This window comes from Pocillopora damicornis, chromosome 5, assembly GCF_964200805.1.
Source record: "Pocillopora damicornis chromosome 5, jaPocDami1.2, whole genome shotgun sequence".
NCBI classification, from domain to species: domain Eukaryota; kingdom Metazoa; phylum Cnidaria; class Anthozoa; order Scleractinia; family Pocilloporidae; genus Pocillopora; species Pocillopora damicornis.
The window spans coordinates 25,677,268-25,705,092 of NC_142674.1; the positions used below are offsets into that span (position 1 = coordinate 25,677,268).

At 38.7% G+C, this 27,825-nt stretch overlaps 1 non-coding gene and 1 pseudogene across 2 annotated transcripts; one reads left to right on the forward strand and one right to left on the reverse strand.

Annotated features, from left to right (window-relative positions):
• Window positions 1-1,192: 1,192 nt before the first annotated feature.
• On the reverse strand, window positions 1,193-25,798 carry LOC149046167 (DDB1- and CUL4-associated factor 1-like; annotated as a pseudogene). Its single transcript, XR_016186497.1, has 31 exons — window positions 25,467-25,798; window positions 23,659-23,849; window positions 22,751-22,820; window positions 22,063-22,130; window positions 21,201-21,503; window positions 20,540-20,641; window positions 19,514-19,672; window positions 18,779-18,958; window positions 17,816-18,022; window positions 17,322-17,411; window positions 16,277-16,356; window positions 15,881-16,021; window positions 15,581-15,683; window positions 14,784-15,048; window positions 14,162-14,217; window positions 13,592-13,673; window positions 11,344-11,438; window positions 10,225-10,338; window positions 9,032-9,174; window positions 8,290-8,365; window positions 8,121-8,182; window positions 7,589-7,655; window positions 6,301-6,351; window positions 5,985-6,021; window positions 5,464-5,546; window positions 4,584-4,817; window positions 4,018-4,111; window positions 3,385-3,489; window positions 3,181-3,254; window positions 1,876-1,956; window positions 1,193-1,602 (listed from the first exon to the last, which is right to left on the reverse strand). The product of XR_016186497.1 is annotated as a DDB1- and CUL4-associated factor 1-like (transcript).
• Window positions 21,847-21,919, forward strand: Trnan-guu (transfer RNA asparagine (anticodon GUU)). Its single transcript has one exon. It is a non-coding gene; the product is annotated as a tRNA-Asn (tRNA).
• Window positions 25,799-27,825: the final 2,027 nt, after the last annotated feature.

A 27,825-nucleotide genomic window follows, 5' to 3' on the forward strand; every position in this document is an offset into this window, starting at 1 on the left:
AACATCGTGGTAAATTTTCATAAATAAAGACATCATTGAGCTACAAACAACAACAAAACGCTCTGATTGTCTTCTTTACTGCAATTCTCACTTCTCTGAAAAATTAATTATTTTGCCACGAGTGTGTTCCCTAAATTCAGAACTCATTAGCCAGAGCCAATTTGCCGGCTCGTCAGGATATGTCAGTGAGTAGAGGTACTCTTTAACTTGGCGAAAAACATAAGTGCAAGGTTAAAAAATATTCGTGAAAATCTTAGCTCGATATTACTTTTTCCTCTGAATGAATTCGATTAGGGTTTAAGTTTAAAAGAGAAAACACAACTTTAAAATTAATTAAATTTGCTTTGAAACGAGTTGGGTGTGGTGTGCGGAAAAAAGTGTTACCACCGCAAATAGCCAGCTGAAAAGAAACAATTACCTCCATGCTTCTTTTGAAGTAAAAATGAAGAAATAAGCCACACGAAATATTGGAAAATCACCGCAGGAAAAGAAAACAAAATGGTATTGACCGAAAACCCTTCAACTATGTTTTTCTTGAATATAGAAAACCCCCTTCTGCAGTTGAAAGTCTTACATGGCTAGAGAGACTTAAACATCACCACGTGCTCATTTCGGAAACTAGATTCGTTCTTTGGATGTTCAGTGTGGTGTTCAAGAGGAGAGTTCTCAACGCCTTTAGCAATGAAAGAGTGGTAACTGCTATAAAATAACATGGAGAACCTAACGGAAAATACAAACCAAACAAGAATTAATCAATTTCGTTGCTTCACGGGCGTATATGATCGAAGTCTTATTATGTTTGTTTCGTCATTGATCTTATAATTTCCATTGCAGCCATTGTGGGAAATGGTCTCATTCTTTTCCCTCTCTACAAGATTTCTTCCCTTCATCAACCATCAAAATGTTTGTTCAGTAATCTTGCATGCACTGATATCACTGTTGGACTCAGTTTCCAGCCGATTCATGTCCCTTACATAATTTCCCAAGAACACTCTGCAATTTGTTACCATGGCTCGCTCATCAACCGAACGTTGGGGGTTATTTTCTGTGGCGTCTCTGTCCTCACACTGACTGCAATAAGTACAGACAGACTTTTAGCTGTTTCACCAAGGTTAAGATATCGACAAGTGGTAACTCTGTGGCGAGTAGTCCTTTGCTGGCTTGTTTGCATTACAAGAGGAATAACAAACCATTCCATCCTTCCTATTTATTTGATAATCAGTAACATGGCTGTAATTTTTTCGATGATAACTTCTACTTTCTGCTACATAGTATTTTACATAAAAAAAACTCCGCCGTCAAGAAGCTCAACTTCAAGCTTAAACTATCATTCCCAAATTGTGTGATACAAGTACATTTTTCAAAGATAAAAACATAGCAGAATGACGCGCTCATTGTTGAGTTGAATTAACAACTGAGAGATGGAAACTTAAAAGCCGCGCTTCAAAAAATTGCAATATCACTGTCATCATCCGAATCATCATCGCCAGATATCGTGATTTCAATTTCGTCGTCATCATCATCATCGTCATCGTCATCATCATCATTTTCATCATCATCGTCATCGACATCGTCATCTTCCTCGCCACCTTCGTCGGATTCCTATGAGAAAAAAAGCATGGAGTCGTTATTTTATTGACCTACATCAAACACGTGTTGCACTAAGTGACGTGTTTTTGAAGTATGTTCCAAAAGTAATTTAAAGTTCATCTCTGCTTTAGTGCCAGGGGGCGCTATAGTCCACAACCTACAAAAGTGCAGGATTTTTTATGCAAATAAGGCACGAATCAATCACATAACCGAATCCGCCTCCAAGATGGCGGTTTCACTTCACTTTGATTGGTCTGTTCCTACGAATATTGAATATTCTCATACCTGCTCGTCCTCGTCATCAGCCCTACGCAGCCGCCCGACTTCGTACACCCGGCAAACGCTTTCGTCGGTGCTGGCCTGATTCTAAAAAAGAACGTTACCGAATTTATGATATGAAATAATTCACGTGAACTGTTATGACATGATGACAAGATCTTTACGATGATAGTTTGCAACTTATGCAGTCATGAAATGACAAGTAAAGCCAGTCAGATGGTTCGCATTGCCAAAGTTTCTCCCACTTCTCGTGGCATGAGGTAGCTGGGATAACTTCTAACTCCTGAGCTTGCAGTGCAGGCGTTATATTAGGGCGAGTTAACGTTAAGAAGTTCGCGATCGTTTATCACCGGCCATGTTTGACTTAAGAGTTTGAGTGGAAAGTGGAAGGAGGGGGCAGTGAAAGGCGAAAAGACGCTTGCTCGAAGAGGCTGTTAAAAAGCGAAACACCCCATGACTAATTGTGCCTCACCGCATTTTCGGAATTGAGCAAGTAACCGTAACCACAAGAAAAAGAAAAAAGAAGAAAAGGATGAGTGAAACTGTGAAGCAGTTTTTTTTCAGCGCAGAGACAAATGGCTTCGACGTAACCTTTTCCGAGGACACAGATATGAGCTGATATTCGCTGCATCCTATGTTCTTTGAGTGTAGCTTCCATTAATCCCTTTGACGATGTTTCTTCCATTTGATTGTAAACGGTACTTTGAAGCAGACACACTTCTGCACTCGAAGGTTTGTTTTATAATTAGTTTTAAAGCTAACCAGCATCTGAAATAGAAAGCTTTTCCTAAAAAAACCAGTGGGTAACACTGCCAGCAGATCTTTTCCAATGACCAGTGTGGAAATTAAGACTTTTTGCTACCCTCGTAATGCGCGAGACACTCCATGTTCTGATGAACACTTGAGAGATTCCCTTTATCTGTCTACAGCCGCTTCCTGCTCTAAAAAAATCGGTTTTTCTAGGCAGCTTCCTCGTGAATGAAATCGGAATTGTCAACTACGCCTTCGAAAGAGTTCACCCTCTTTTGTTTTTCCCGCAAGATAATCATGAAGCAGTTTGGCTAGTGATTGATAAGTAGAGCTAAACCGCACCAATCGGCTCAGGTCTTACGATCAAGATAAATTGAATTTAATGTTTGATAGAAATCACAAGAATCCTCTTACCTCTGAAGAAGTGTCGGAGAAGAGGGAGAAAAAAAGAGAAGAGAGGAAGTTAAGCAGGAGCGGGAGAGGAAGAGGATGGGAATAAAAGAAGAAGGATGGAAGGGAGGAAAACAAAACAAAACAGAGGTTTCCGATTTTTAAGCTTACCTCAATAACGGCTACAAAGCTGTCAGTTATATCGGTACGCAAATCAACAATTGTCTTCTTAACGTCGATTGTAGCTGTTTGAAAGCAATTGAAATTTCCATCATTTTCTTACTCATTTCGTAAACGTCAAGATATTTCAAATTAACTGATAACGAGCGCCAAACAAAATTTCTATTAAAGTTTGTAGCAAGCCATCCTGCTCACCTATTGGTTGATAATCTGTTGCGTCAAAGGTCCTGAACGAGGTCTCGTACGGTCCAAGGAGCCTGGAAGCTAGCGGTATTTCCAACGGATTCGAAAGATGTTTTACTATAAAATACGGAAGAACAAATACCGCTCCCTTCAGTCCAGACATCATTTTTTTTTTCATTTTTTGAGATATCAGAGGCTATGAGGGACTTTTCCCTGAGGGCCCAGTTATGTAAAGGGCGGATAACGCTATCCGACGGATAGAGTTTTATCTAATGGATAGCGCTATCCAACCTTCGAAAGACTGGAGCCGGAAGTTTTAGGGTTATGAGTGGAATAAAAGAGCTAGAGCTCTTTCACTTTTCCAAACACCGCAAAAGTTGCTAAATAATTGATGAAAAGTTGAAAAATTTCCTTACGCAATTTTGGATGTCTATAAACTGCTAAAAACCTATGGAACCATAATCCCGGGTGAATATTCTGTGCTCTCAATTTGAATTTGAATATCGAGATGACATATAGATCGCAACTAAAAGCTCACGACTTGGAAGCACTAAAACCTCAATGTCGGGTCTGGTTTCATTCGTAAAAAATTAATAAACTATTAACAAATTTGAGAAGTGCGTAAACAAGTAAACATGAAATTACCCCCATACATGACGTCACCACTGTTATTGAAGATCACGTGACATTGATCTAGTGAAGGACACGTGTCCAGTAAATGGAAAGAGCGAAGATCCCACTGTTTTTAGCGTCAAGGATTATTGGCAAAGCAAAAGGCACACGGTTTATTTGAAATGAGTTGCTTTGGACATTCTAAGGGGTTAGTGTTACAAGAAACAGTAGTGCTTCGTCAGTTGTGAGGGCGGGGAAATATGATAGTTTGGTTTTATCGACTGGGTTGATGATGTAAATTGGCCAGCAAATCACCAAGGATATTCCGACATAAGTTTATACTCCGTGGATCAGTCAGGTGACTGTGTATTGCTTCACGAAAACGCTCAAGATGAGGAAACAATAAACTTTTCTTATGAAATAATAGTCCTTGATATCTATCTCTCTCCCAATTCACTGTCAAAGTAAGAAGAAGGAGGTAGAGTGATTTTTCGAGATCCGTGAAAGGCCGACATTGCGTTCCCTTATTTTCGTGAATCTGGACTCACTGCTTTACAGTATAGCATTGGCTCGTTCTTTAAAAACGAAAAAAAGGATACAATCTCTGAATTGATGATAATCTCCAGCCCGGAGGGATGAAAAACGCCGCTGACAAAGTTGTTAAACTTGTCAAACTTGTGTATAACCCGTTTGCCTTTGACATCCCATAATACACCGTCGTTCAGTACCAGGTCGTCCGTGGGATTAAAGGAGGCGAGGTTCTTTGAGTAGTTGTTAGTGTTGTTGGAATCGTGCAGAGTTAGTACCCGCTGACCTGTCGCAGTGTCGTAAATCTGATGGTTGAATATAATCTAGTGAATAATATCATCACACTCTAACTGCATTCTAATGCTCGTTGTTATCGAGAAAGAAAAAGGGGGTTTTGGCACAGAAGTACCACAAGCAATAAACGACAAAAAAAGAAAAAAAACCTGAATTAAATACAAAATAAATAAATCTCGAGTTCGGCTCCTTAAAGTTTGACTAATGTTTCAAAAGACGCATTTCAACTGAGTGACGTGAAAGAAAAACCAAAGTTATTTGTGAAGCATATCAAAATAACAAATCAAAAAATTATCAAACACAGCCAAGAGGCCTCAGAACAAGTAAACTGAGGCGCAGAAAGCTGATCTTGGCCATGAAGTCTGGGCAAAAACTTCCTCTTGAAAGTCCGTGTATTCGAGACAAAAAACGATCTCGCACAAACTTGGGCGAAATTAGCGATTCTATCATCCTTGCTGTCCCGTGTTCACGCACTAGCAATTTCGCTGATCTATTTTTCCTTTTGTAAATGTCCTAAATGAACAGCGACAATTTGTCAAACTGAGGCTACTCGCGATGTATTTGGAATTGAAAATGCATCGCGTGCCTATCTACGGACGTGCCTATCAGATGCACTAGTGGTACGAATCAAACAGGTTTTCAAGTTCAAAGACTTACTTCATTTCGAAAACATCTCCAAATGACCAAAGAGCACAGGGAGGCAAAGCAGACGAAGATGACGTCAATAAAAGTTCGCGGTCCTAAAAATTAAAGAATGAAGTACAGAAAGACAATTTCAGTGATAAATGAGTTCGTGAACACAACCTGAAAGGGTCACATAAGCCTTAGAAAGGTTCATAACGTTGCGAAACGCGCTGCAAAACTGATGAATAAAGAGGGTTGATTGGTTTCAGCGAAAGATATGGAAACTAAACAGTTAACAAGAAGAATGGATTTGACCGAACGTTAAGTTATTTAAAAGCAATAGCGGAGCTGCCTTGTTTGTGTGGATGTGGAACGAAATGCAACATCGAACATAACTTGTTACCATTTGACTGTTGTTGGGTTGGGGAAGGGAGGGGTGGGTGCGCCCCCCCAAAAAACGTGAAAAACATTAATGAAACTTTCGACCTGTTCGAAGTAGAAAGAAAGGTAATTTTAACTTAATGAGGAGAGAAACTTCCATGTTGTACTCTTACTTTTGAACATTGGCACATGGAAATTGCTCTGTCTGCACTACAGAGATAAGTCGCCTCTTCCTGCAAAAGATCATTTTTTAAAAATAAATACGTAAAATAAAAATAAACATGAAAATCATGCACTGAACGGTTTAAATCCAAAAAAGAACAACAACAACAAAAAAAAGAAGGAATAGGTATGATACAATTGACAACTTAACTTGTCACAATCAACGACTAATTCATACACATATAGCTATTTAAAGAAAAATTTGGCGTTTGACTTGAAATCAAAAGGTGTAATTGAGTTTTGTACCTGTCAAGTTATTAAGTTGTATTACTTCAACTCGCCTATTTGTGTTCCAAGTAAAACAGACTTGCCATCGGGCTGAGGAGAAAAAGTAAAAACTTAGGTACTACGTTTACATGACCTCATAAAAGCCACTACTTTTTTTAAAAACTATAGTAAGGATAATTATTACGGGTAGAAAAAAAATCATAATTTCCATTTTACTACGAATCAGCCAAATGTAAACGACACCAAGAAGAGGTTCAAACCGTTTGACTGAGAGTGACCAGCGTCTAATTTCTCTCACAATATCACTCCTTGAATCAAACATTAGGATCACGTGAATAACAGTGACCAGCCTCTAATTTCTCTTTACAATATCACTCCTTGAATCAAACATTAGGATCACGTGAATAAGAGTGACCAGCGTTTAATTTCTCTTTACAATATCACTCCTTGAATCAAACATTAGGATCACGTGAATAACAGTGACTAGAGTCTAATTTCTCTTTACAATATCACTCCTTGAATCAAACATTAGGATCACGTGAATAACAGTGACTAGAGTCTAATTTCTCTTTACAATATCACTCCTTGAATCAAACATTAGGATCACGTGAATAACAGTGACCAGCGTCTAATTTCTCTTTACAATATCACTCCTTGAATCAAACATTAGGATCACGAGAATAAAGAAAATGATCACCAAATAAGAAGCTCTTGATTTTTAAACAAATTCTCTTTGTCAGCACCTTAGGAATTACATAGAGAACAGTATGGAGAATCTGCATAATGAGGTTAGCATGTAAAGGGTCAAGCCCTGAAGAGAAATTTTTAAGGAGTAAATTTGATGTCTGAGGAACTGTGTTACGGTTTGTTCAACGTAAAAACATTTGAAAAAATCGGTTTTCAGTTTAACTGGTTTTAATCTTCTTCACTCTTGAGAACCCGTCTTTATCACTGGGGGGAGGGGTAGGTTAACTTTTGGGGATCCCACGGTTTTTAGGGGGGGGGAGCGGAGGGGGATAAGTCGTCTCTAACAGAGCTTAGAGGAGCAACTATAGAATTGACTGCCAATGAGGTGGGATCATTACAATACTACAGAAATTTAAGGGGGGATCAGGTGTATTTCATGGTGAAACTAAAAGAATACTCCGATCCCCCGCCCCACTCCCCTGTAGGAAAATTGACAGGCCCCTTCTTAAGTTTACTTCAACTGCTTCGTGTTTGCCAAATTTAGCCAACCGGGATCTTTGCTATCCTTGGGAGTGGTTAGTCCTCGATATCAGTTATAGATCTTAAAAATCTCATTGAATGTGGTAACAGAGAGACTTACTGCAAAACATGCAAATGTAAAGAAGCTGTTTTCTTCAGTATCGCGAATGGCCCTGAGCGGTTTAAATCTAGTGGAGAACAACACAGTTAGACACAACCGAGAACTAAACTTAACACAATCAACGACTAATTGTGAAACTACGTCGGTAAAATGCGTCAGAATTCTATAGAGGAACATTATCTTGAACATTATCTTGAGCAAACTTAGCATATTCGAATCGTTTCCTTGAGTCCAAACCTATCTGCTAATAAAGCTGAAAATAAAAGACTTCAAAAGGAGATCAACTAGTGTCACGTCCTTGCACGTGAAAAACTCCACTTCTTTTGGTCGACGCGAAGATGATAAGCCGGCGCTTTTGAAAAACACGAAAAATCCACTCTGTTCAGAGATTATGGAAACCTCCGTCACCTGTGTTCAGAAATACCGTTTACGTGTGGACAGGGGTCTGAGAATCAGGCTACAATGATTCTGTTAAAAAAACATTAAGAATTTCTAATAAAGCGATACGAAGTACAAATAAGGCATCTCCTACCTTCCGTACACAAACCGTCTGTTTAGTCTGGCGCCGTTAAATCCGCCATGACGCGGAATCACCTTCAGGTGGGAAAACATTTTTCAAGATTGAGTACAGTTTTTCTGTATTTTCTATTCTGTATTAGTATAGTTTTGTTTGAAGCTAAGAACAATAGCAATATACATACTTCTCTTCGCTTTAACCTCATCGTCATGTTGGATGGTGCGTAATATCTGTACTTTGGTTCAGGGCATTTGTGGGGTCTGACGATAGACAAATCGGAATAAGTTGATTGTTTTAAATAAACGGGCAAACACTCGGAGAAACAGTTAAAAAAAAGGAAACAAATACATAAAAACAGTAAGGGAGTGTAAAAAAAACAAAACAAGAGAAAGTCTATTCGTCTAGTGACCTAGAAAACCTTGTAGGCAAGAAATAATTCTTACTCACCTACCGGTCTACCAGGAGGAGTTTAGAGTTTCACAAGCCTTTTATATAAGTAGCTACCGTTAAAGATATAGGCGGTGGTGATTACTTAGGGGTCGTACAAAATTCGTAAAAAATCTCAACGAGGTAATTTGGTATTATAAGTCGAGTTGATCACCACTTCGGTCAACGTTAGCCCTTCATCATCGCTCTGACGAAGGGCTAACGCTCGAAACGTTAACTTCGGAACTATAAACGGTGGCTAATTTACGTTATCAACTCAGTTTATAATACCAAATTACCTTCTTAAACTCTCCAAACAACAAAGCACCACAGTTCTTTAGAAACTTTCCACCTTTAAAATCTTAACAGGAGGCATTACGATACCATATTTAAGCGAGGGTGAAATGCGCATAACAAACTCTTAATGAAACTACTGGCAATCCTCCAAACAAGCCGAAATACTTTTTCAGATGTTTTTGGCTCTGGCATACATGACTTACCGTATTAAGGAGAATGGAGGGCCAGCGGACACAGGATTGTTACACTGCGCATGCTGTTCGCGAAGATACCGCGTCACGATCATATCCAACGTAGGAGGTGACGGTGGGCGTGCAGGGCGAGAAAGATCGGAAGGTAGAAGCCGCTGACCAAACCAAACATGCAGACAAAGAAATTGATCGACGTTCCATAAACAATATTGTGAAGTTTATATGAAATAATTCATATTTGTACTGCGGTTGTAGATGAAAGTGAAATGTGATCATCGCAGTAAATTTTCCAATTTAAGCAATTGGAAAGAAGAAGCCTGAAAAGTAAATTGACCTCGCTCCCAATGTGTGGCTTCATAGCTCAGTTGGTAGAGCATCGCACCGGTATCGCGGAGGTCACGGGTTCGAATCCCGTTGAAGCCCTGATTTTTTTCAGGCTTCTTCTTTCCAATTGCTTAAATTGGAAAATTTACTGCGATGATCACATTTCACTTTCATCTACAACCGCAGTACAAATATGAATTATTTCATATAAACTTCACATCATTTCACTGTACGGGAAGATATGAACTCAATAAATTGACCTCGCTCCCAATGTGTGGCTTCATAGCTCAGTTGGTAGAGCATCGCACCGGTATCGCGGAGGTCACGGGTTCGAATCCCGTTGAAGCCCTGATTTTTTTCAGGCTTCTTCTTTCCAATTGCTTAAATTGGAAAATTTACTGCGATGATCACATTTCACTTTCATCTACAACCGCAATACAAATATGAATTATTTCATATAAACTTCACATCATTTCACTGTACGGGAAGATATGAACTCAATAAATTGACCTCGCTCCCAATGTGTGGCTTCATAGCTCAGTTGGTAGAGCATCGCACCGGTATCGCGGAGGTCACGGGTTCGAATCCCGTTGAAGCCCTGATTTTTTTCAGGCTTCTTCTTTCCAATTGCTTAAATTAGAAAATTTACTGCGATGATCACATTTCACTTTCATAAACAACATTGTTACTCAAAACATTGATAAGATAATCATATCGTAATAATCAACAAATTATTATCCTTTTCGACAAATACATTTACACGAGATTAAAAAAAATTTCTTTGTTCTTATGGCGGGGGTGGGATAAATACACGCCAAAATTATGATCAGCATTCAGATACAGTTATCCTGACCGCTCAATCATCTAAACATTGTTATTACCTTTCCTGTTGGTGTTCCAGGGTCGTTGAATCGGTACCGCGTCAGGGATGGAGTCCCGGGAGTCCTCACACCGGAGGAGGCCGTAGAAAGGCTTGAGGAGTGATTGAATCGAACCTGTGTAGAGTGACATGGGACATGGCAGTAAGCATACGGTTAGTCTTGTACGAAGAGATACGATGCACATTATGAGCCTGACTGCTCGCCCGCCTGATTCACTTGATCAACCGATCGAGCACTAACCTAATGAACGATTTACTGGTTGATTAGCTGATGGACGGACAAGCTGACTGACTGATGGACGAACAGGCTGAATGACTGGCGGAAAGCCGCAGTGACAGACTAACTGACTAACAAATTAACTGAGTGACGGGCTAATTGACTTCCTGACTGACGGACAGACGCAATGACTGACAGACTGACTGTTAGAATAATTGACTGCCTGCCTGACAGAGACGGAGTAACTGACAGACTGACAAACAAACTAACTGACTGACGGGCTGATTGACTGACAGACTAATAAAGGGGGCAGGTTTCTAAAGAAGCGCTGTGGTGCTGCGTCGGTGGGAGAGTATAACAAGGTAATTCAGTATTACCAACTGAGTTGATAACGTAAAATGGCCACCGTAAAGAGATTAAAAGCTGACGTTTCGGGCGTTAACCCTACATCAGTCGCTCTGACGAAGAGCTAACGCTCGAAATGTCAGCTTTACCCTTTATGGTGGCCAATTTACGTTATCAACTCAGTTGATAATACTTAATTGACCGACAGACTGTCAAACGGATGGGCTGATTGACTGACTGACTGGCTGACAGATTGACAAGCTCAATCACTTACTAACGGCTGACCAACTGATGGACTGGTGGACTAAGGAACGGAATGATGAACTGAAGGACAGATGGACTGACTTAATTTGTCGGTTCTTTTCCTGTAAAAGAATTTTACAAAGGAATTTCAGAAAAAAAAGATAAATTTGGTCATTTTCATCATAACCCGTTCACGCAGACTCGTGCCATTATTACATGACTTTAGAAAATGCGATCGTGATCGTATTTTCCTCATGAATCAAGGGACCTTGTGATCACAGAATACACTTAATAACGACAACACGCACCACATACTTTCCTATTAGTAGGCGTATAAAGCAGATTTGATTCAGGTTTTGGGTCAGGTAGATTGGCTTCTCTCCGTAAAACCTCCGCAGTCTCATGAAGTCCTGGTCCAAAACAACCACACCTTTGATTAACAAATGAGCCAAACACCCTCAAGACTAGAACAAATTTAATTCGAGTGTCCAAAGTAATCTGGGACGCTTCGCCTTTGCTCTGCTAAGGGCTGTAATTGATTTAGACAACTCACGCCACCTTCTTAACCAATCAGATTCAAAACTAAAACCAGTTGCGATTTTGTCGCCCGCGTTTTCCCGCGCTTCAGAAGGTTGCTTATTTTTACCTTAAATTCTTATTGGCTCCACGTGATATTTTTCTTCGTTTTGATTGGTTGTTTTGATTGCTATACGACACTCAAAATAAGAAGCAGAGACTTAAGAGGCTGTCTCTCTTATTTCCACCCGGTCAATTTTGCGTCAAAAATAATTTTGCCTGAAACTCTGTTAACAGAAAGACTTTACCTAGGAAAGAACTAAATTAGATTTGGTTTGATTCGAAATAATTTTCTGACTGCATTACGGGCCATAATTATTTCCCAGTCCGTAAGGACCGTCGCAACGTCTCGACAATTGAAAAATAGGCATATTTTGTACCGTTGTAAAATATTTGATTCGCATAGTTAAGCCACAGAATTTATATCAGATTGCTTAAAAACCTTTCTAGTTTGCCAAGAAAGTTAGAATTTGCCCTCTCAACAAATTTGAATTTTGGAGGTATTTGCTGGAGTTATCATAAAGTCCAGTTCACCAGTTTGGGAAGCGAGGAATATCTGAAATTTCACATAAACCCATGATTTCTCCGGCTATTGACAGGTTGCTGTTCTGTGGACACAATCGACGCGGAACCGAGAGAAGCAAGCTCAGGATATTTGAAATTGATTTATTAATTATATGATATCAAACTCCAGGTAAAAGCATTTATTCTTTTCATCCAAAATTTTTCTGCCCAAATATTACTTTGGGATACAAAACAAAACCATATGGCACAACGTACGGCACAAGTTATCAGCGGTCTTCTCTTTTGTGCGGACCTTTGTGAGAACAGTATAACATCGAACTGGATCTAAATTTAAGCGATTATTACTTCACTTCAGAAGCCTAAAACCTTCATTTCTCCCTCAGCTTCCAGACATGGAGAGTTTGTATTCTGATTTTGGAAAAAATTCAGCTCTGCAGTGATGTTAAATGGGTGATTCACCGCGAAATGTGGCCAATTCCGGCATTTGTTTTGATACCACGAATCACGATGGAGGCCGCCTACTTTTCGAAGGCAATACCTAGCTATTTGTTGAAGTTATCATGGATTTCACCAATTTGGTTATTAGAAAAATTCTGAAGTGAGCCATGAAGCCGGGCTGCAAATTGGGTAAGCTGTATTTATGACGAAATCTGCTCCAGTGGTTCGATTTTGGTGTAGGCGAAAAAATCGCGAATGCTCGTACATGTGCTGATTCAAACGGTCATAACTTTTGAAAAATCGAAAACGTACAGGGGTTTTTGCATATTTTTGCCTATAAAGGTCTAAACTTAACGGCTGTGTAGGATAGAATCGTCAACCAGGTCCCAAATTCCAAAACTTAGCGTCTAAATCAAGGTTATTTACGGCCATCGGCCGATGGCGATTTCTAGTGGTCAGAATATACTAAAATTCGCCTTTTCAAATTTGTTGAGAGGGCAAATTCTAACTTTCTTGGCAAACTAGAAAGGTTTTTAAGCAATCTGATATAAATTCTGTGGCTTAACTATGCGAATCAAATATTTTACAACGGTACAAAATATGCCTATTTTTCAATTGCCGAGACGTTGCGACGGTCCCTACGGACTGGGAAATAATTATGGCCCGTAATGCAGTCAGAAATTTATTTCGAATCAAACCAAATCTAATTTAGTTCTTTCCTAGGTAAAGTCTTTCTGTTAACAGAGTTTCAGGTAAAATTATTTTTGACGCAAAATTGACCGGGTGGAAATAAGAGAGACAGCCTCTTAACAACAAAGATTATTCCTACTAAATTATAGAAATAATCCAGCTCTGCATAATTGTTGGACTGTCAGATGACTTGGGACTTTCGTTTCTAAATTTCAAGAGTGTGTTATGAAGCGGGGTGTGACCTAAAAATAGGTTTAAAGGGAAATTCTTCAGTTTGTGATTCCGCCCCTTGACCTGATTTTCTCTTAATGCTCCTCGACGCTCCACAACAAACCTTGGGTTGTGAGGTGACTGTGAACCAGTTGTAAAAGCTCTTTTGCCGGATATGAAATATGAGTCTGCGCAACAACATCAGCCTAAGAAAGTAAAGGCTGATATTTAGTTATTGGGCTGTACAGGGTTTGAAAGTGTCCTACTTAAGAGAACATCGAAATAAGTGAGAAAACCGACCTCACACAAGCTATTGGGTAAGAGAAGTAAAAGGACAATTCAAACTCTAAAACTGTTAAATTTACATATGATTTCTTACTGGGCTGTTCTAATAATGCTCTAGAAAGCATTAATTTCTTAATTTCCTCTTGACTTAAAAGTATTTAGATGAAACCCGATAGTGTGACCATCTTACCTACGATCAAATGTTTTCTTTTGGGAGGGGATGGCAGAGAAACTGAGGATGTCCCTCCTCCCCTCCTCTGAAGAACAGAGAAAGCCTGAAGGCAGTCTCGATGACCATCCATTTTTAAACAAGAAATACAAAGAAGTAGATTCTGATAGATTCTTCAAATCAAAATTATCAATTGTTCATTATTTAAGCAAAACTTTAATCATCGAAATTAGACTTTACCGTACGTTTGCCGTTCAAACAAAAGTTAATAAGCAGTAAACTGTCGAGTAAAGACGCTGTTGAAATTCAAGACAAACGACATTGAGTCAACGTAAATGAAAGAAATGAAATGATGTTTTAGAAGGTCAACATGGCTGTAAATACGTCAAGATAGCTGGATATTTGGCGAGCTCTTTTTGGCGCTTTTGTGGACTGAGACGAAGAGTCTTGAACTACACAAAAGCTCTTGACTGATTAAATTGTTCAATGAAGGAATTACTACATAGCAAAATTATTCTGCTTATATCAGAATCAAGAATGACTTGTTTTCTTTTAAGCGCTGGAAAAGAAAGTCATCGGTGATGGTGAGTGCTCGTTTTACATTTGAAAAAGTGTTTTGACCGTCCTCTATCGCTTTTTACGACTTCTTTGCCGACGTTGGCTAAACATTACAAACTTTGTAAGTCTTCGCAACGCAACCTTTTATCTTGCGCGAGATAAAAGCGTGATACCCCAAGCGGATAAGAGCTCAGGTATCTATCAGAACACAGGACTCGCTTCATCTTGCCCACGGGCACGCCCAGTTGTATAATATACATGGTTGGACAAGTGTGAAGAAAGCACTGCGCAGCGCAATACTCACTTTGTAACTGGCCGCTGTTAAACAGCTGTAGTTTTCCAATGACTTGTCTAATCTTGTCGCTCCTCGATAAACCACATAACGCTTTACAAGCCAGAGCACGAATACAATCTGCATCAACCAATGGCGTTTTCACCATCAGTAAGGAGAGCAGAACCTTGATGCCATTACTGGCCCCGACACATCCCCACATTTTGGATAAGATGTCGTCGCTGCTTTTGAAAGCCGGCTTGGATTTCGACTGAAATTTTGCAACAGCTCCGCTAATCTGCAAACAATGAAGACAAAAGTAATCATCGCGGTGACGCCAAACACTACTTAAGCAGTTGAAAAAAACACTGAAAAAAATCAGGCCTGTACAGTAGTTAAACGGAAAAATGGAAAAAAGGAACAACGCACTCGGCCTGGTAGCTTAACGTCTTAAACACTAAGTACTTTTAAATTCAACAAATATTCCTAACGTTTGAGTAGCAATTATTTAATGAACTTTAATCAGCCTAAGACCGGGAGGGGAGCAGCGTTGAGGGAGGGGAGGGAGGGGATTGAGGAACCGTGTAGAGGTAAGCAAAGATTATCGTGTTGACTCCGATATTGACTCAACTTTAAGCGACTTTGTCATTACCAAGTCAGTTACAAAATGAAGAATTTTCGCCTGCTCTACCAACAAACTACGCCTGTAACTCTGTTTCTTATTTGTTTTTGCTTGTTCCTATTTGTTGTTCTTTTTCTGTCGCGAAAATACTTTGAGAAACTCATGCGAGAGGGAGGAAACTAAATCTAAACGCGCACAAACCACTTACCCTGACTCGAGCACCGCACACACAGTTACAAATGACGTGGAGAGCGGCTTTCTGTACCTCAGACTCATTGAGTAAACTCCCTTCAGCGCAACGCAGCAGAAGCCTGGAAAAAATATTTCTTACCATGACTGAATAGAGTATATAAACCTTCTGGCCTCTTGCTACCAAATGTTTCCACATTTGATGGCAAATATAAAGTGACTAAGAACACTTCTACTCCTTCTGATGATCACGAAGGACTTTTGATGGGAATTTTTCGAGTCTTCACGTCTAAATTAATTCTCTTCCCGTAGATCATACCTCATTCCTTTCTGTTGTTCTCCTGACGGAAGTTGCACTTCTTCACACAGCGCCATCTGAGCCTTAGGACCGACTGTCAACACAAACAGCATCTCTAAAGCAAGGCGGGTCACGTCGGCTGCTAATCGGATGGCGTCCGCTCTTGAATAGAGCAAAGAAAAATTGTAGTATCTTAAGTCGACAATACTAAAAAGCTTCTTGTACCTTTTTGAAGGCAGTAGAAAATCATTACATCTAATGCTCTGCTAAATGAATTATCAAAAACTTCAATTCCTTGAGTTGAAACGATTTCCGAGAATTTCAAAGTCCAGTAACCCAGTCCTACAAGCAGACCTTTCCTGATTTTCCTGGACTCGTACAAACTCTGGAGAAATGATAGCAAAACCAATGACTTACCTATTACTGGTCACTTCCCAGTCTGACGATAGGGAGATCAACTGAAGCAGCAGGGAGAAGCCTTGAAGTCTGTTCATCATCTTTAGGAGAAAAAGAAAACATGTTACATTATAGCGAACTTGAGCAGTCAGGAAGGCAACGTCGCGGAAGACGTCGACTGAAATGATGAATTTTTACTTTTGGTTAGAATTTCGCGAGTGGCTGGATGTGTTTATCGTCTCTTACGGGGTCACAACTTCAGCATAACATATGTAAGCTGGGTTGAGTTCCAAATGAAAGTTTTACTAATTTGTAATCGGTGTTTCCGTTCTCAGACCGCGCAACGTTGGGTGATTTCACGTTTTTGTTTTGCAGAGAGCATCTACGGAGACGTACAAAGTTCTAAAACGCACGTGCTAAGCAATTAGATCTTTTGTTTGGCCGCGTCCTCGTTTCAGGCCGTTGTGGTTTGCCACAAATCCCTAATAAAAACGAGAAAACGTGTGCATTCTGACACTGTAAGACCTCAGACAGAAGACAGTTTACTCTAGTTATAGGTAAATTGGCAAGGTGTGTCTATGCTTATGAACACTGGTGAATAAAATGAAAAAATAAAAACAAAAACAAAACAAGAAACGAACAAACACACAAATGAATGAAATTACTTCTCCACTCTATTCCTGAGAGCGAACCGTATATGTAAACTAGGAAACTTATGAATATAATAATAGTAATAACAATTATGATGATGATGACAATAATAATAACAATGATAATAATAATAATAATAATAATAATAATAATATTAAAACCGAAGAGAATAACGACTAACAACAACAAAGCAATGGAAGTAGGTGTCATGGTGTCCATCGAGGGGTTTCATAAGCTACGAGTTTGAAGTTGGACATTGTATCATGTCCCTGTGAAAAATACTATAACACTCTACATAGGAGTTCAGTGCTACTATGTGCCCTCCACTTAATAAACCAAGATACGCCTCTGCGAAATAATCAACCACGACCATGTGACGCTTTTTTTTTCTTTTGCGTTATTTTTCAGTTATTACCTCAACAGGCTCCCAACGCAGTGTTGTTGGAGCATACTCTAACATCAACTGACAGTTCTCCATTACACTGCTGTGAGACAGGGATGCAGCCTAAAAGAGAACAGTTGCTCATCAATATCAGTTGAACAAGATGATGCTTGGCTACCAAAGACAAAACTGCGGAAAAAAAAAAACAAACAAAAAAACAAAACCAAGCAGACAGGCAAACAGACAAAAACAGTATCTTCTGCGTAAATATTTAAGACGATTTGGAGTGTTTGTTAGGCGAGGTTCATAAACTTTCGTGGTAAAAGTAGAAAATTTACAAGGATGGGATTAAATGTTAAGCAGAACACTGCCAAAAACCTTTGCCAGGTTTAAGTTAACTTCCAACCTCTCTGAACTAAAACAGCCGAGCAGGCGTAGTCCTTTTACATAACATAACATACTGAATTTGCCCATCTGACGATATACAAATTTTCTCCTAGAATTAGGGAGTAGGCTTGGAAATTCACCTTATACGCTGGAACTGGAACTGGTGGTGTTCCACCCTCGTTCCTTGCAATAGATCTCCTCAGCGCATCTGCCCTGATGTGAAGATGGGCATCAAAGGATCTCCGTAGAGCCATGCAAGTATGTTTTGCTGTCTGCCGGCTGCCAAACACCTCATCATCACTCAGTAGTTCTGGCTCGTCGGGACGAAGGATTGAAAGCGTACTTAGCTGCCAGACAAGGTTAAACAAAAAAAAGATTCTTTTAGAACGGTTTGCAGCCAGTAATATTCGTTGTTTTCAAGATGCAAACGCAAGTGGAATAGGACCGTAAAATGGCTTGAAAAAATTTAAAGGAGTCTGCGCAGTCTGGAAAATGCAAACACGGCGTGCACTAAAAATACTTGTTAATTCATAGCGGTCGGCATGTCTCTAAACTACGTTTCAAAAGTAACAAACCGTGATTTTTTTTTAAGTGGAGGTGGCTGGCTAGTGGTGGATATTCACTGAGTCTCGAAGCTGCGAGGTGAATATCCACCGCCAGCCATCGGCACTGAGGTGAATAGTTGTTTTAGTATATACTTAAAGAGTAACATAATATGGCAAAAAGGGACGATATTAACTCATTTATTCCCGCGATGATTGCAATATTTCTGTGCGCAAATCACGCGCGAGTTTCTTGGAGGTGAACAGTAACGGATATTCGGAGTTTGAGTAGCCAATCAGAATGGGCCTTCAACGTTATCCACTATTTTACTAATTAAATTATCATTACTTACCTTAGTCGTTCTTTTATTTCTTTACGTATTGCAAAATATTTCGAATAAGTGTTATTAAGAGAAATTGCTACTCCTACGAGAACGGAAAGGTCACAGAACAAATAGACCTCGTGGTGTGATCCTACTTCAGGCGATTGAACTACACGATCCACGTTTCTCTGGGGTCCAAACCATGTCGTGTAATTAATAAATAAAACTGACTAAGTACCTGGTTCACAAGCTTCCGCAGACCATCATTACTGTCGAACAATTCCAGCACTGCTCGAAATGAACACGTGAGCGAGAAAAAGAGAGTTGCATGACACCTGCCAGAGTCGTGAGAACATTCTAGAAGTCACAATGCATACTTGACCAGGTCACTCAGCACAGGGTTTGGTAGGAGGGACACCTGAAACAAGTTATTTGAAACAGTTACGGAGGTTCCGTCGACATATTCTGTTTGTTAATTTCATGATCCTCTGGCCCATCTAGAAAAGAGAGCACCAAGAATTTAATTATTCGAAGTTTTTTTTGTGGAATTAATAGTAGTTTTGTAAGATAACATTTTTTGAGCGATTATTTCTGTTTCTCATCTTTATCTTTTTCTATCTCCTTGCCTGCGATTCTCTTTATCCATTTGACCAGTTTTTCTCTAATTCCTTTTTTATCTCTCTACCTGTGGGTTATATGCTAGACATAAATAAGCTTTTTTTTTTTTTGGGGGGGGGGGGGAGGGGGAGGTGGGGAGGGAGATTGATGAAAAATAAGCAGAGATGTGTTATTCAATTCATTGTTATTTCATGTTTAACGGAATGATACTCGTTACCTCTTTCTTTTAGAAAATACTGGTCTGCTCATAACTCACCGATCATTGGTAAGTTAAATCTGCACTAAATAATGCATTTCTTACAACTAAAAATCAGAAAACTTCAAACATTTTTTTAAATTGGAAAAAATGTCTTACCCTCTCCATGGCGTCCTCATTGTAAGCGAGATAATACAGACACATAGAACATCCTGTAGCAGCCACAGATGGGCGAGGCACTTCTAGTAACCGCTGGACACCGTTATGAGTCACAAATTCTGTAGCAAACTTTTTATGACAAAGAAGGGATGCCAAATACTAAAACGACAATAAAAGGAAATAACTTTTAAATTCTGAGGCTTTTTTTGTCAGATCTCAGTGGGTACAATGCATTATTGTCTTAACCTTTAACTCCCATGAGTGACCAAGACAGAATTTCTCCTTACAATATTAATACAATATCAACCAGATAAGTAATGAGAATAGAGAAAATTATCAATTCGGGCAGAATTAGCTGATCCAATACTAAGTTATCCGAACTAACATTATAAGAATTCTATGGTTGACAGTAAGGAGAATTACAAATTTGATCTGGGAGTTGAAGAGTTAAAGTAGTGTTTTTCAAGAGGGATGAATGTGGTAGAGTGTCTAAAGGTTCGTTTACACAAAAGACAGAATTGGAGTCGAATTGTTCATTAGTTGTAGGAGTGCCAGCGACCCAGAGAAAATCGAGAGTTGGAGTCGTAAGTGGAGCCAAAAGCTTGACGAAATCGGAGACGGAATATTCCGAACAATATCTTTGCTTCCGATTCCGCTAATAACTCTAACGCTCATGATCCAGTGAAAACTCGATTTTCGGAATCACAGGCAATGCTAGTTCTTAACTGAGCTAACCGATGGCTGAAAACTCCGGTGAAAACTCGATTTTCGAAATCACAGGCAATTCCAGTTCTTAACTGAGCTGACCGACGGCTGAAAACTCCAGCAATTTATTTTTCACATATCATTAGCGAAGGAGTCATAAGTGGCATCAGTATTTTGCTTCTGATTCTATCGGTTTGATTTTCAAAGGATTATATCGCTTTACGCTTTTTGTAAGTACACCGGCGAGGGTGAAAACCAACAATAACTGCATGAAATTCTAAACGTACAACACAAAGCATGACGTTACTGTCTCCTTCCTACCTTGAGGGCTTCAAAGACAAGTTGTAGGTCCACCTGGCCTTTAAATGTAATGTAGTGCATTACAAGATCCAGGGCTTTAGATTCAAACACTGTTGGCAACAGCTGAATTGAAAATGTTTAAAGAAAAATGCTTATTCTCATCAATCTCTAGATAAATCAGTGGCCAACCAATGGTTCAGGCTACGCTACAACTGTTTTAGTTGCCGTAGCAACTGATAAAATTTTGCTACGGCTCAAATAGAACCTCTTAATTCAGAGCTGAGTGCATTAACTTTTGACCAAGGCCAATATATGTCCCTTTATCCAACAAATATTTCTTGCTCGCGCCAATTAGTTAAAACGCATCACATGATCAAAAATCCTTGATCCGAGTGCATTACTTTCTGACCAAGGCCAATTTATGTCCCTTCATCCAAAAAGTATTTCTTGCTTGCGTACGGTTAGTTAAAGCGCATCAGATGATCAAGAATTCTTGATCCGAGTGTGTTATCTTCTGACCAAGGCCAATGTATGTCCCTTCCTCCAAAAAATAATTCTTGCTCGCACACGACTAGTTAAAACGGAGAATAATTGAGCCTTCAAGTTACAAACAAGTCATACCACTCAGTTTGAAAAGACAGTTAAATCAACTTGAAGTTGCTAGGAGATTGAGCTCACTGACAGAGGGACAATCAGAGTTACAATACTCAAAAGTGAACAAACCCTTTCCATTGTAGCTATTCACTTCTTCCACTTCTCCATTACACAAACCGGATAATTCGCCATTCTGTGGCACAGTGCATGATGGTCCTGGCTCAGCAAGATTCACTTTCTTTATCTTGTTACTCATGCTGTTACTGTTTTCGCTCCTGTTCCGGTTTGTCTTTACTTTCAGGATAATCCTGTTTGACAGGTCTGTCACAGCGGGCTGTGTAAGGTCTGACAAGTCCTTTAAAATGTGCAGCCGTCGCAGCATAGAGGGAACCTAAACATGTGAAATTCAACATTTAATCCTCAGCTTATAGTTTACGAGAGTTTTTAAAACAAAAAATGCAATGACTGACAACAGACAATTCCTGAGATGTGAAAAGCCAACTTTGCACTCACACGTTTGAAACACAAATGCTGTTAACCACAAAGCTAAAAACAAAAAACCCTCAGCACCCTAACATCAATAGTCATATTCTTCATACTGTTCTCTTGCATTTCTTAAGGTGCTGACAAGGAGAATTCAGATTCTTTAATAGCTGATCATTTCCTTTATTCTTGTAACCTTAGCGGTCACTTTTAAAGATTGCTATATCCAACATATTGACCAGCTCCCTGTTGGCTTGTTAGCTCAGCTGGTAGAGCGCTGCACTGTTATCGCAGAGGTCATGGGTTCAAATCCCATATGGGCCTGAAAATTTTTTTCAGGTCTTATTTCAACTACTAGTTCAGTAGTGTTCTTGGCTGCGAGGATCTCTTATATTTATTTCTTCACCACAGTGCAACTATATGAATTTCATTATATCTAAAATCAAATTATTGCTATACTGACTTACCAAGGTGGAGTTTTCTTCTCTGAATACTGCAGCAATATCCTGGCTCTCCATGGCAAATGTTAAAAGACCTGTTAATAAATAATAATTATCATTTAAAGTGATACCTGATACTTGAAATTAAAAACAAATTAAAAATGCAACTGCAGCAATACACATAAAAAATGAACCAAAAGGAATATTAGAATCCTCAATCAAACCATGACTATCTATATCTTAACCCTTTACACCCTAATATCAGTATGAATATTCTCCATACTGTTCTCTATACATTTCCTAAGATGCTGACAAGGTGAATTTGTTAAACAATCAAGAGGTTCTTCAGTTGCTTATCATTTCCTTTGTTCTCACGATCTTAATGTTTCATTCAGGGGTGATATTGAAAGAAGAAATTAGATGCAAGTCACTCTCAAGGGTTAAACTAATGTAAATTACCTTGGATCACCAAACTAAAACACCCTTCTACTTGCACCCAGTTTATAAAGGTGTAAACAAAATTGAGTTAACTCAGAAACTCAGAAGCTTTACAGGAATTAGGTAAATCTAATTTTCCCAAGGAGAGCACTAGATGCTTAATATTTAGTCAATTCAATTTTTCTCTTTTTTTCTTTTTGTTTTTGGTCTGGTGACCAAAATGTTCAAAGCCTGAAGTACTGTGAAAAGTAAGACCAGTAAACTATGCTATAAATACCTGTAGCATATGATCTCAGGGGTTCTGAGGCTTCTCTGGCCCACTTGCATAAACGATTAAGCATTGCTTCCTACATGTACATGATTGACATTAAATTTATTGATAGGAAATATATAGAGAAAGATGTTTTTTGTCATTTCACAAGTGTGGGACAAAGAAAAAAAGAAAAGGAAAAGAGATCTTATTTGTTGTGGCTCAGTGGTAGAGCATTGGACCCCAGAATCTGAAGGTATAAGGTTCAATTCAACATGGAGACTCAGAATCTTTTCTTTGTCACATGCTCGTGACAAGACAAAAAACATCTTTCTCTATTTCTTTAGTGAGCTTAAACCTTACCATCTCTCTTGTTCTATTTAAGAAATATGTAGTTATGAATTAAGGAACAATGAAAGTGGATCTGAAAAGTTTGCATTTTTTTAAAGTTTTTTTGCACTAAAGTGAGGTGACTGAGAGCAACAAATAAGATCTCTTTTCCTTTTCTGTTTTTCATGATGTAGTTACATGAAATTCATGTTTTTTATCTATAATTTGATGAAATAGCAATTGTATGAGTTAATTCTGAGTATTTTTTTCTGGAAAGGACAAGGGGTGCCATGCCACAGAAACTGGACACATCGATCTGGATTTTTACATAGAACTCAAGCTGAAGAAAGAAAGTCACATCTTAAGATTACTAAGTTAAACTCTTTAACTCCCAGAAGTGATTAACAGATAACTTCTCCCCATAATATGCATACATTATCCAGCACAAAGGTAATGAGAATACTCAGACTTATCAGGTAGAAGTTGTCATCTTGATTTAACACCAAATTCTCGTAACTAATTCACAAGGAAATCTATTGCAGCTAGAGCAGAGAATTAACAATCAGATCTTAGGAGTTAAAGGGTTACGAATACCTTAAACTTACCATATCCTGAAAAAATGCAGCACTTTCCAGCCCAGGCATGGCATTTAACAACACTCTGGCTGCAGTGCAGTTCAGATTAAACTGTTCCACAGTGCTCATGATATAGGAGTTCACTAGTTTGTCCATAAATTCATCATTTCTGAACAGTGTCTTCAAAAGATGGCCTAATGCACAGTCTGGGTCAGCTCTACCTGAAATGTTCATGATGGAGAAAACAAGAGCTGATTTTATTTTGAATAATTTAATACAATCAAGACCTCTTACTGACTGAAACTGAGATCTGCACTGTTAAAATTACAGACTAAGTTTGTTTTCCCTTAGGACATACATCTGAGCCAAAAAAAAAAAAAAAGGTTCTGTCACTTAAGAGTTTGGACTGAGAAAATAAGGCTCATAAGATTTTTAATATATCTCAGGGTCCAATAAAAGGAGAAGATTCTAATTAAAGCCAAAATTTAAAAATTTTCAAGCTTTTTAGTGAAATACAACCCACTAAATTGACCAATCATTGTGCATGTACTAACTGAGAAAAATTTATAATAAAGTAATTAATTTCATTCACAGCCAGGCTATATCAGTTTGACCACATGAGGCCATAACTGTGACATGGGCACTTCTCACACCAAGCCCCATCTAAGTTCTAGTGTTTTCTTGTGACTCAAGTAAGTAGATAAGTATAGTGCCTCTTTAACACAGTAAGTCTAGTGAAGATTCCACTGGGAACAAAAAGGAGAATTGACATTGAATAAGAAGCAAGAACAACACTTCTCATCCATGAAAGTTTGAATTACTGCTGTTTGTCATGTGTTATCATTCTTTTTCATGCAGAGTGTGTCTTGGACCTGTTTCTTATCGGCTTGCAGTTAATGGTAGAGGTTTACACAACAAACACTCTGACAAAGGGCTAATGCTTGAAATGTTTTGAAACTCTTTACGGTGGCCAATTAACATTATCAACTCAGTTAATAAAACCAAATTATCTTGTTAAACTCCACCACTGATGCAGCATCACAGGTTTTTCAAAGAAACTTACCCCCTTTAGGTCTGTAGCTATCCTTCCTAGTATCTGAGAATACCTTACACTACATTACCTAATGTATTTGTAATAGATGTTGTAATGTATAAAACACAAATAGTGTGTAATGTGAAAAGGTAGCTTTGCACTTTTACCTGGATGCCAATCATCAAAAGGATCTGGATCTAGTTCACGTTCCACAAGCTCTGCTATCCTGCATGAGTGATTTTAAAATGTAAAATACTTTTGAATCTACTTTTTGCCAAATTGTTTGTTCACTTTTTGTAGAGCCCAACATGAACAATGTTACTGATCTTACAGTTCCAGTAAGTATTCATACACACTGAGTGTGTATCACACAATTATCACGGCCAAGGCTTGAAACTAAAAACTCCCCTCTAGAATCTAGCACACAAATCATTCGTCCATTGTCTTTCCCATTTATTTTCTACCTTTCCATGCTATGTTTTATACGTTCTGAGAGAGGAAAAGGATTTTTTTTCGGTGTGTAATGACAGCGACATGCTAACCCAACAACAGTTTTATCATTGGCAGACCACCATGAGCCTCGCTAGGTGGAAGGTATCTGTTGACATGTAAGATGAACTGGAGAAACCAGTCAATCATTGCATAATTCATAATAATAATTTCAAAGCATATTAACGAATGAAACCAATTGCATTGAGGCAGCTACTTGAAAGCTTTCAGGGGTTATTATCATCGTCTTTTTTTTTTTGTTTGATTTTTTTTGCAAATTTAAAAAAAGATATTACTTCTAATACACTTCACCAACCTTTGTAGAGTTTTAACGGGTGATAGATTATTCTGATCTTCCTTTCGCCAAGTATCCAAAAGGGTACTGAGTTCAGAGGTGCTACAAATAGACAATTTACCTTAACGTGCAGAGTTTCGAAGATCGAAAAGCCCGCCATTTTGATCCGAAAGATATGATACAAGATTACATGGTCTTCCTCTTCGAAAGTGATATCACTTTTCTCGGCATAATTACTCTGATATTACTGCGAGTGATTTTGTTGACTGTGTCAAGATCAGATGTAATTCCTGTGTGTAAACTATATTTACGACGAAGTTTAGTCACATGGCGAGTTCCAACACAACACGCGCTAAGTCCCAAGCTATTATCAAATTTCGCGTGGAATGCCTAGTTGTTATTGACCTCTAACCAGTCTTTTTTATTGTGACGCTTGCGACGAAAGAGGAAACTTCGAGGGGTGGCGTGTTTTCTAAGTGTCGCTGATGTAGGGACTATTTTACCGGTCGTAATGAAACCACGAAAACCAAGATGATTATCAACGGTGTTTATTTAGATCACGGTCACGATCACGATCGTAAACTGAAATTGCAATAATATTATAGCGAAAGCATGAATGAAACGCTTTACGTGCCTATGTCGATAACGCGATTAAAATAACAACAATTAACGTGAATTAACATAAACAAATCATAAAAGGCTAAATTAAAACTACTCGAGAATCGAAGATCAGCTACACAATGACCATTTGCGGCTGGTTAACAGCCCAAAGACTAAAATGTGGGCGTTACTTTGCGAGCGTCTAGTTATTTCAAAATACTCCTTCGATTTCAAGATAATTAGTAGTACTGTTGTACAACACAATACATATGTGCGCTATCGCCCTAGGTAAAAAACTAAACTTAAACATATTGAATTAAAACTAACAAAAATCACTTACATATCGGTCCCGCCTGTGCCAAAGGTTTGGAACGAAAGACGAAGTTATTGCTGTTCAAGGTGAAATCTTGCGAAACTCTGGCTTAAAGGGACGCTAATTTAGCTTTTATATGCGCGTGGTGACGCTAAAATATCCGATTTCAAACCAATAGGGAAAAAGATAAACATTGTAACTAAGATCGTAACTAGGCATGCAAATTAAAGTAATTGACAATTGATCTAATCAACAAAAAAGGCTGTTCTTTGTTCGATATCCTTAACATTTATCTTGCAACTCGGTCGGCTGTGATCTTATTTGGAATGGTTCACCTTTAACGACCAAAAATAATCATGACAAATGAATGACCTCCATTGTATTTTGCCCCACTTAACTTTTGATTACAGTTTGATAAATTTTTGAAGTGCTTAAGAGGAAATTAGAGTACCACAACTGAAGTTCAGAAAGGTACACACAAGTTACTTAAACAGTTTATGTTATGAGTTTACGTTTTCTTCTTTGAAGGCTCATCACCAGATGATTACTTGGACAAGTTGAGGCAGTTTTTCTGTGTAGGGTATGGAGTAGCATGGGGATCTGGTTTTCATACCATGTTTACCCCAATTGTCGTTTCTGAATTTTACAGTAAATGTCTTACTTTTTTGGTCCATCACTTTCTGTCATTTGTCCTGACTTTCTCTGATACTTGTCTTCTGAATTTTTCAAACGGATCATTAACAGAACAAACCTGCAAAAATTTTCCCCGATTGACCGATCAGCTTGACAGGTATGAAACCATCGTTTGGATTCTGCTATATTTACTCCCCTGGTTTGGGAACCAAATGATCTTTACGTAAGGATATTAAAACGGTTTTCAAATGAAGTCCGCCAAAGCAAAGCAAAGTACTCATTACCAGCCCCGAAATCAACAAATTGCTAATCCCACAGGTAAACAGACAATCAGACAATCGAGCAATCAGAATTATGGACAATTCCATACCGTTAAACGTGGAAGTCGTTATTGGTATTTTACTTAGTTCTCGGGGCAAGTTTTGTTTGCCAATCGCACTGCAAAGCAATGCAAAACCAAACAAATAATTTCAATCATTTTTTTGGTTTCTCCACTGTTTTCCTTTCTGCTGGTAATAGGTTGGATCAACAGCTAAAGAACCTTGAGGGCGGCCGGCCAACCCCGATGGTCTCCTGACAGCAGAATGTATATTGCCTACCTCTGCGATTTGCAAGAGAAGCGTCGAGAAGACTTGCAATTATCCATGCATGTCAAGTGCTAAGAACGGTCGTTTCTCTTACAACTAATGAAGAAATATGCAGGTAATTTATTGATATGTTTGAGTGCTAACATTCGTCGATAAGACGCCCGATTAAAGCGAACCAACATATCGTAATGAAATGATTGTAGTGTAGGATTTCTACGGTATCATTTTGACTCATGTCGTGTTAATC